This window comes from Scophthalmus maximus, chromosome 3, assembly GCF_022379125.1.
Source record: "Scophthalmus maximus strain ysfricsl-2021 chromosome 3, ASM2237912v1, whole genome shotgun sequence".
Taxonomy (NCBI): Eukaryota; Metazoa; Chordata; class Actinopteri; order Pleuronectiformes; family Scophthalmidae; genus Scophthalmus; species Scophthalmus maximus.
This window is the reverse complement of record NC_061517.1, coordinates 17,594,715-17,602,500: the sequence shown is the minus strand read 5'-3', so window position 1 is coordinate 17,602,500 and position 7,786 is coordinate 17,594,715. Positions and strand designations below refer to the sequence as shown.

Here is a 7,786-nt window from a genome sequence, read left to right as displayed (position 1 = left end):
CCCCGAGTCAAACTTGAGTGGTACATCCGTCGCGAGTAGGACAGACGGAGGCCGCACGTTTCTGCTCCAGCAACTTTTGTCCCCGAAACGACACAGGATTGTGCTCTTCACTTTTCCCACCCCTCTTACTCTATTGCTTTGATAAGTATTGATGGTCAATTCGAGTCAGGAGCTTGACGGGGGGGGGGGGGGGGGGGGGGGGGGGGGGTTTGATGAAGGTGAACAAACATTACAAAACGTGAATCAAATTTAAAATAAATAAATAAATAATACCACAAACAATTATCAAAAACAAAGATAAATTCCAAAAAGGATGAATTAATCTCACTGTGGCCAGTGTTCCAGTTGATATTACCACGTTCCAAAGACAAAACAAAAAAAGAGTACGATGCAAATATGTGTTTACAGGAATGTCATAAAAAATACCTTTGCTTCAAAATAAAACTTTAGAAATGATTAAGGCGATATTGGTAACCTGCAACACAAACATGAGGCAAATAACAAAAAATAACTAGAATAAGATGAATCAAGAGAAAACGGCCAACGGGGGAACATGGCCAGGTGTCGTGGAGCGGTTGTAGAGAACGCCACGAGCGCGCTGCAGGTAAATGTTGTTTGAATGGCTTTGTAATGGCTGAAGAAAAGAAACAAGCCCGGCCACATACTGTACGCGGCTTTACTCCAAGAGCGTTGCCCCCCCCCAAAAAACAACAGCAACAACAACAGCAACAACAACAAAAAACGCATCCCGAAACCAAAAGGCTCTTCTTATTCCTGTGGCCATGATCCTGTGTTGCTTCCCTAATCTCTCCGCTTCGTCATTATTCACGTCGCCTAGCTCGGATTTTGGTTTTCCCCCCCCCAGTGTCGTTATGGCCTCGGTTAAGTAACGATGAACAGTGTAAGGTCTTGGATATAAAGTTCCATGCATTCCAAATTCCTATTTTTTTTTCTTCTTCTTCTTCTTCTAAATCCACTAAACACTTCTTTTAAAGACATGGCGAGTTGAAGATTGTTGGGGGGTGGGGGGGTGGGGGATTAGAAATAAAGAAGAATCGTCATTCAAGGAACGCGGGGGGTTGGTGAGGAAGAGGAAAAGGTTCCAACAGTTCCAAATCTGGAATGTAAATAGAAACAGAGCAAACCGCGGAGAAGGAGTGCGCGCAAGACGCCCTCGCCCCCCGAGTTGGCTACATCGTCAGTGTCGTCCTATTCATTCAGTCGGACCTTTTCTTCGCTCGGCGTCCGTCTCGACGGGTGACGCAACAAGGGGTCTTCAGTACCAGAAAAACCTGCGGGGTTTATTATTATTATTTTTTTTTCAGAATTCCATTCCCACTCTTTCTTTTTCTTTTTTTTTTCCCCACCCTTGAGAGCAGATAGAAAAAGAGGAGAGAGGCTGTTGTTCCTAGTTTTGAGCACGGGACTGTGAAACAGAAGGATCCCAGCACGCCACCATGCCTGTGGAAAAAGCTGCCATTTCCTGTTCACTGTCAGCGGGAAAGAGCAGCTTTTGTCGGAAATGGATGGTGGAGCCGTGTACGGGGGCAGAACCGGAGCGGCGCTCGAAATCTCTCGTCCGTCGAAGCTGCAGTGCTACGTCCACGTGGAAGTCGGTGCACGGACTCCCAGCGGCCCCCTCGGTCTCCGCCGATGTCAGCGCAGGTCCCCCTCTTCTCGTCTGGCGCCATGCCCCCTCGCCACCATTTTCTCTTTTCACCAGGGAAGAGGCGGAGGTGTGTCCACCTGCTACAGGATGGACGGGTTGGAGGGGATGAACGAGGGTCGTCCTTCAGGAGACTGATGTCGGCTTGGAATGATCTGGGAAAAAAACCCCCAAAAAGTAATAATTCAGGCCAAAATTTTAAACACAACCCATTTGGTACGACCCCGCAACGCACAACAGCACCAACAACAGAGGCTTTGTGAGTCGGTTTTCCCCGGCGGCTACTGTTGCTTGTGATGCACTGCATATCCTGTAATGAGACTTGGAAATTTCTCATGTATCATTCATAGGAAATCTCTCGATCTCACGACACATGAGCTCAACAGTTTGTGCACCGACCAATCAAAACTGGATTGTGCACTGGTTTGAAACCAGACTACGAACTACAGAATAGGACAGAGTGGAGTCACCTTCAGCTTTAAATATATATATATATATATATATATATATATATATATATATATATATATATTACATTTTGTTTTTATAAAAAAAACCCACACATGAAGCCTCTAAATCCTACATAGAGTTGTAATGATGTAAAAAATAAACTGGCCACTAGATGGTGGATGGGCTTAAGATATGTACATGTGTAGATGTGTGTATACATATGTATATAGACAATAACGTGGATGATAATACCTTATACATCTGCATTGATCTGTTTTAATCTATTTTTTATTAATGCCAGCCTTTTTTAGTGTTCATTTCAAAAGAGTAACATAACGGAAATGTATTAATAGTTTTATTCACCACAGCATCTATACTGTACATGTGCAGGGAAAGGTTGCTGCTGAGCGAAGGCGACCATCTTGTCAGAATTCATAGCGAGTAGAGCGTGCAATGAACCTTGTTGAATCTAATTTTTTTTATCCTTTTTAAATGAAATCAGTGGCTCTGATTTGAGGTTTGGAAAGCCCATCGCTTGCTGGTATCCATCCTGCATGCAGGCGAGTCTTTGTGCGTCAGCATCTGGTCAATGCATTTCATTTATTCATTACAAGAACATTCTGCCCCTCAGATCTTTTCCGACGACTCCCTGCAAAATAATCCTGACGGCGGGAGCAGCAGGAGTCTGAGAAGAAGAAAAAACTGTACATCCTGCGGCAGCAATTCACAAAATGGATCCTAAAATGAGCAGTACTTATGCAAAATGTTGGTTTTGTTAATAGTTCTCGTTTAAAAATGTTTATTATTATTAATGTTGTTATGTGAGTATTTCCAGCCCGCACCAGCTGGAAGCAGGCGGCAGCAGAATGAGGCCGTAGAAGTTCCTAACCATGTCAGTGAGGCCTGCGCTGACGCAGCCCCTGTCAACATAATGTTGAAGGACCCGTGTCAGACAGAACAGGAACAAAGTCTCTTCAGTGATCTGCCACTTCACATCTGCTTCACAGCTCCGAGGCCGACAAGTGGCGTTCGATCTCCTTCGTGTGAGTATTTGCTCAACAGTGATTAGCGGCACTTCGTCGTTCTCACCCTGGCTCCTCGCCATTAACCGCCACCTTACTGCATATATATATATTTATATATATATTTATATATATATATATATATATATATTTATATATATATATTTATATATGTGTAGACACTGCAGTGATTCGCCCCAATGCAAAACACCAGAGTCCAGTGACTCCACAATGTGTTTCAATCAGAGCTGTCTAATGAGAGTCGCGACAACGGAAGTCCAACATGTTTGCACGTCACGTGACTCATGTAGATTTCAGATAATTGCCGGAAGTTCTTGGCGCGCAATTTGTATCCCATATTCGGAGCGACAGAGCAGCGATGTTTGGTAATTAGAAGTCAACAAATGTATCAACAGCGTTTAATCCCTCCCGACTGGCTGTCGGACGTCCCGATAAATGATGTCATAAATTTGGGTCGGCCGACTTCAGCCTCTTGCAGAGTTGAAGCAGAGCCACTCGTCGATTCCTCAAACTCGGTGTCATTTTTCCTGACGGCGCCTGCGTGAAGTGGCAACATGGTCAATTTGGCTTTGAGTGTAAGAAATAAATAGTATATTAAATATGATAACTAGTCAGTGTGTCGGAGGGCCTCACTAGTATGGAGGGTCCCTTCGCTGCTGAACGGTTATTGTTTGTAATATGACATTTGGACATATAAGTGCGTGCATGAGTCCCGCCTCTTTTTTGAGGTTTCGGCGAACAGTATGCACGTTTCTGTCTCGTCAGCGTTTTCTTTTTCTTTCCTTATCGGTCTAGTAACATGTTTGAACAACAGATATTGTTTACAATAAATCTCGACACCGCCCCAGACTCTACGTGTTTCAGTGAACACCAGGCCGACAACAGCCAACGGTCGATCACCCACTGACGCTCTTGTGGCTGAATGGGAGCGAATACCTGCAGCCGGGTTCTACTACCTCCCGGAGAGGTCGAGGCTGTTCCAACAACATATTCACATTAGTGGTTTTGGAATGAAATGGTCAACTATCGCTGATGGGTGTCCGCTCTGTGTTTGCCCTCATCGTGTATAACCCCCACAGGACCAGGGCGAGAGAGGAAGAGTTGAGAGCATTTGTAGTACAGGAAAGAAAGTTGGACAAGCGGAGAAAAAAACAAGACATGCAGAGAGAGAGAGAGAGAGAGAGAGAGAAATGAGAAAAAGCGAGACGCTTGACAGGGCGGAGTGTGAGGAAAGACGGCGGGGAAAGTGAGAAAGCAAAAAGAAGAGAAGAAGGAAACACAAATCAGTGATGTTTGACAGCAGGACCGGAGTGTGGGAGGAGAGACGGTTCTCTCTCTCCGCAGCAGTCACACGAGGCAGTTAGTCAGCGCACAGAAACACACACTGCTCGGGCTCAGCGCTGCGTTATCTTTGGTGGCACGTATTCAACACTGTGCACACTCTGAGATACGACTGCCTTGTTCACTTCCCCCCGTGGTGCAAAATCAAAAGCACCGAGACCCGCTGCGCCGAGGCAAAATACTGTAATTCAGACGGGAAGGGAAGATGCACGTACTGTAGGAGATCTTCTTCCTGCTGCTGCTGCTGCTGCTTCTTCTATTTTTTTAACGCCAGAGCTCACACGACACACATCTGCACACTTTTGTCGCAGCCACATGCCATGAAATGAGCTCCTTACTTGTTCAATCCTGTCTGCAAATAATCACAATCATACATGACTAATTCTTTTGAAGCAATTTCATGGTTCTCGGATGGCGACTCGGAGGAGGTTAAGGTAAATGAAAGGTCATGGTCATTGTTTGACCTTTTTTCAATTTTTAAAGAGGCAACGGGGCAACTTTGGTGGCCCCTGGTGGTTCCAGGTGGTATGACTGTTTGGCCGCTGTCGCGAAGACGCCGCGGTAGCAGGACGGGCACTGCAGGTACTTTACACCACTTTGGAGATAGCGGAGGAGAAGAAAGAAGTTTGCACACTGAAGCTCCGGCGGCGGCAGCCTGGCTACTGTCCAAAGCAGGAGACAACGTGTCAAAATTCTGTTCAGTTAGGTTGTATTAATGATGTGGAGAAAAAGAAAGGCAAACTGCGTGTCATTTTTGAATCCTCTCAAGTGCTGGAGCTCTCTCGATTCGTCTCCTTTTCTATCAGTCTCTCCTTCTTCGCCCACACTTTGTTCCCCCGTCGACCAGATTCTTTTCCTCTTGCAAGTTGAGTTAAATGTCATTTCGCCTGTGTTCCACCGTCTGACATTTCCATCGCTGGGCGTAGATGCCGGGAGAACGATATTCTTTTTCCGTGTCGGTGCAGTTCCTTTGTACGATAGATAGAGTCGTCACTTTTTACAGGGGAAACCACGTGCCGGTGGCAAAGAGAATAACATGGTTAACGCGAGGCTGATAGGGACCAATACAAGGTGCAGTTTTCTGTCTCCAAAGACTGATGCCGATTTGGGACGAGTAGTTGTCAAGGGGAAAGCAGTGACAACTACTAATTGTGATAAGTCACAGTTTTTCCATGTATTGAAAGTGGAACCTGAGAAGTCATGATCTAATCACACCAGAATGTCACAACGAGTCTTCCCAGGGATTTACTAAAGATAAAGATTTGCTGGATTGAACCTCTAAATGCTCAACTGCTTCACCTCCACGTACTGTACTCTATGTTGTCTTTATAATGTAGTGCATTTCTTTTCACACATATTTTCATGGGTATTCTATTAATACAAAACAGCATTTTGAATTGGTTCTCTCACTGGTTTATGTTTAAGTATCGGGGTCTGAGCGTGTCTGTCACGTCTCCGACTCGGCTCTGATGTTGACGTCGAAGTGAAGAGCGAGAATCCCAAAAAATACACCTCAGTTTGTTATGCTCAGTGTCTTAAACGCCGGCACTGAGTATTTTGTTTGGGTTATTTGCTTCATCGAGAGCCACATGTCATGATTCCGCCCCCATGACCTCTGTTGAAGTCTTTTTGTTTTTCTTCATGGACGGTTATTCTTGGTTTAATTAACTCTTGTGGATTTTGATTTGATTATTCCCTTGTTGTACTTTTCCTTGTGTATCCGTTATATTAGTTTCTTGATCCCTTGTTGTTGTTTCCTGTTTTATTTTGAAGTCCCTTTCCTTGTGTTGCTTCACTTCCTGTTCTCCTCTTGTAGTTGGTGTCTTTACTCTGCCTGTGTCTCCCGCCCCTGTGATTGGCTGCACCTGTTCCTAATGTGTCTCACCTGTGTTCAACTGGCCCCGCCCACCGTGTGTCTATTTAGTCTCAGTGCTTCCCTTTGTCTCTGTCGGTTCGTCTGTGATTCGCTCCCAGTCTGTACCTGTGATGTTGTTCCTGTTGATTTCCCCCTGGCTCCTGTGTTTTGCCACTAGCTACTTTTGCTCCATTCGTGGACACTCTCAGTTGAATTTTGCTTTACTTTACAGGATTACTTTAAATTACTGTAATTTAAACTATTTATTTAAGTTGCCATCTGCATTAATCTGCGTAATCCTGATTCTGATCCTATTTAGAGTTTTACAGTTCGCCGTCAATCTTTTTCTATTAAGTTAAATCAGTTATTGGTTTTTATGAATCGCATGGCGTGCTCTCGGAACAAACTGACTTTTGCTGATTCGTTTCCGGCCGAGCTGAGCTGACTGCAGGCTTTCAAACTCGCACAGCCCAGATGCCAGTGATTTTCAAGGGCGGGCCACAGCACATCAGATCAGCTGCAACGAGGCAGCAACAAACCTGGCTTGAGGCAGCGCTAGAGAAAACAGGCGACACATGACAAAAACGGAGATATGTCGGAGCAGCGTCACAGATATGCGAATGCCCCGGAGTGATGACTAAATTAAAGTTGCGCTCTAGTGCACAGTACCCACGATTTTCTTCCCCTCAAAAGTGTAAGATTAGTGTTCCGTTTAATATTTTTTGACATGTTTTGCCGAAACATCAAGTCAGAGTTGTTATTTGATCTGATCAACGACACTTATAATTATAATTTTTTAATTTCCTTTTCAGTTTTCAGCAGTGCCGCGTCATCCTGCAAGTACAGTCCAGCTGCTGCTAAAAATCACATGATCTGGATTCTCCACATCCACTGCATGCCACGTCAAATCCCTACACGTTAGTCTAGTTTCTAGTAAGTCTAGACGTTAAAGTGTGTTTTTTTAAAATTTTATTTTTTACAGGGGAAAAGAAGTGGACGGGGTCGACGAGGCGGACGTACAGTAAACTTACATTCTGGCCTGTCAGAGAGCGCGGCACGTTCTCTCTGTGTCCTGTGTGAACTCAGGCCTGAGACATGGAGCGTCCGGAGGATCCCAGTCCGTGTTGGCTGCAGAAGGAAGAAGCAGCAGCGGCATTTCACACAACAAGCCTCGGAAAGGTCGGACATTATCGGACCACAGTAGAGCCTCTAACTGTGGCTCAGTGGACCGACAGGAAATGGTTTTTAGTCACAGAGCGCTGCATACAGTCATATCGATTTCTAGATTCTTTTATTTTAGTGGACAATTTGAGAAATGCTTTCCTCATTGAGTTGATGAGGGTCACGGTTACACACCGTTAGTCTGCAGGGAATGTGCATCTCATGTCAGAGTTGTGGTTTACAGTATGAATAAGGCTGAAAAAAACAACA

The 7,786-nt window shown here is 44.9% G+C and overlaps 1 protein-coding gene across 3 annotated transcripts in view; it reads right to left on the bottom strand.

The window, feature by feature from the left end:
- Positions 1-196: 196 nt before the first annotated feature.
- bsna (bassoon presynaptic cytomatrix protein a) overlaps positions 197-7,786 on the bottom strand; it is a 102,349-nt gene continuing 94,759 nt past the window's right edge. For 2 of the 3 annotated variants that reach the window (XM_035645940.2, XM_047331255.1), the window contains exons 15-16: positions 7,387-7,483; positions 197-1,821 (exon numbers count right to left, since the gene is read on the bottom strand). The gene's annotated coding sequence lies outside the window, so the exon portion shown is untranslated. The remainder of the gene's footprint in view (positions 1,822-7,386; positions 7,484-7,786) is intronic. The other variant, XM_047331256.1, reaches the window with a different exon arrangement.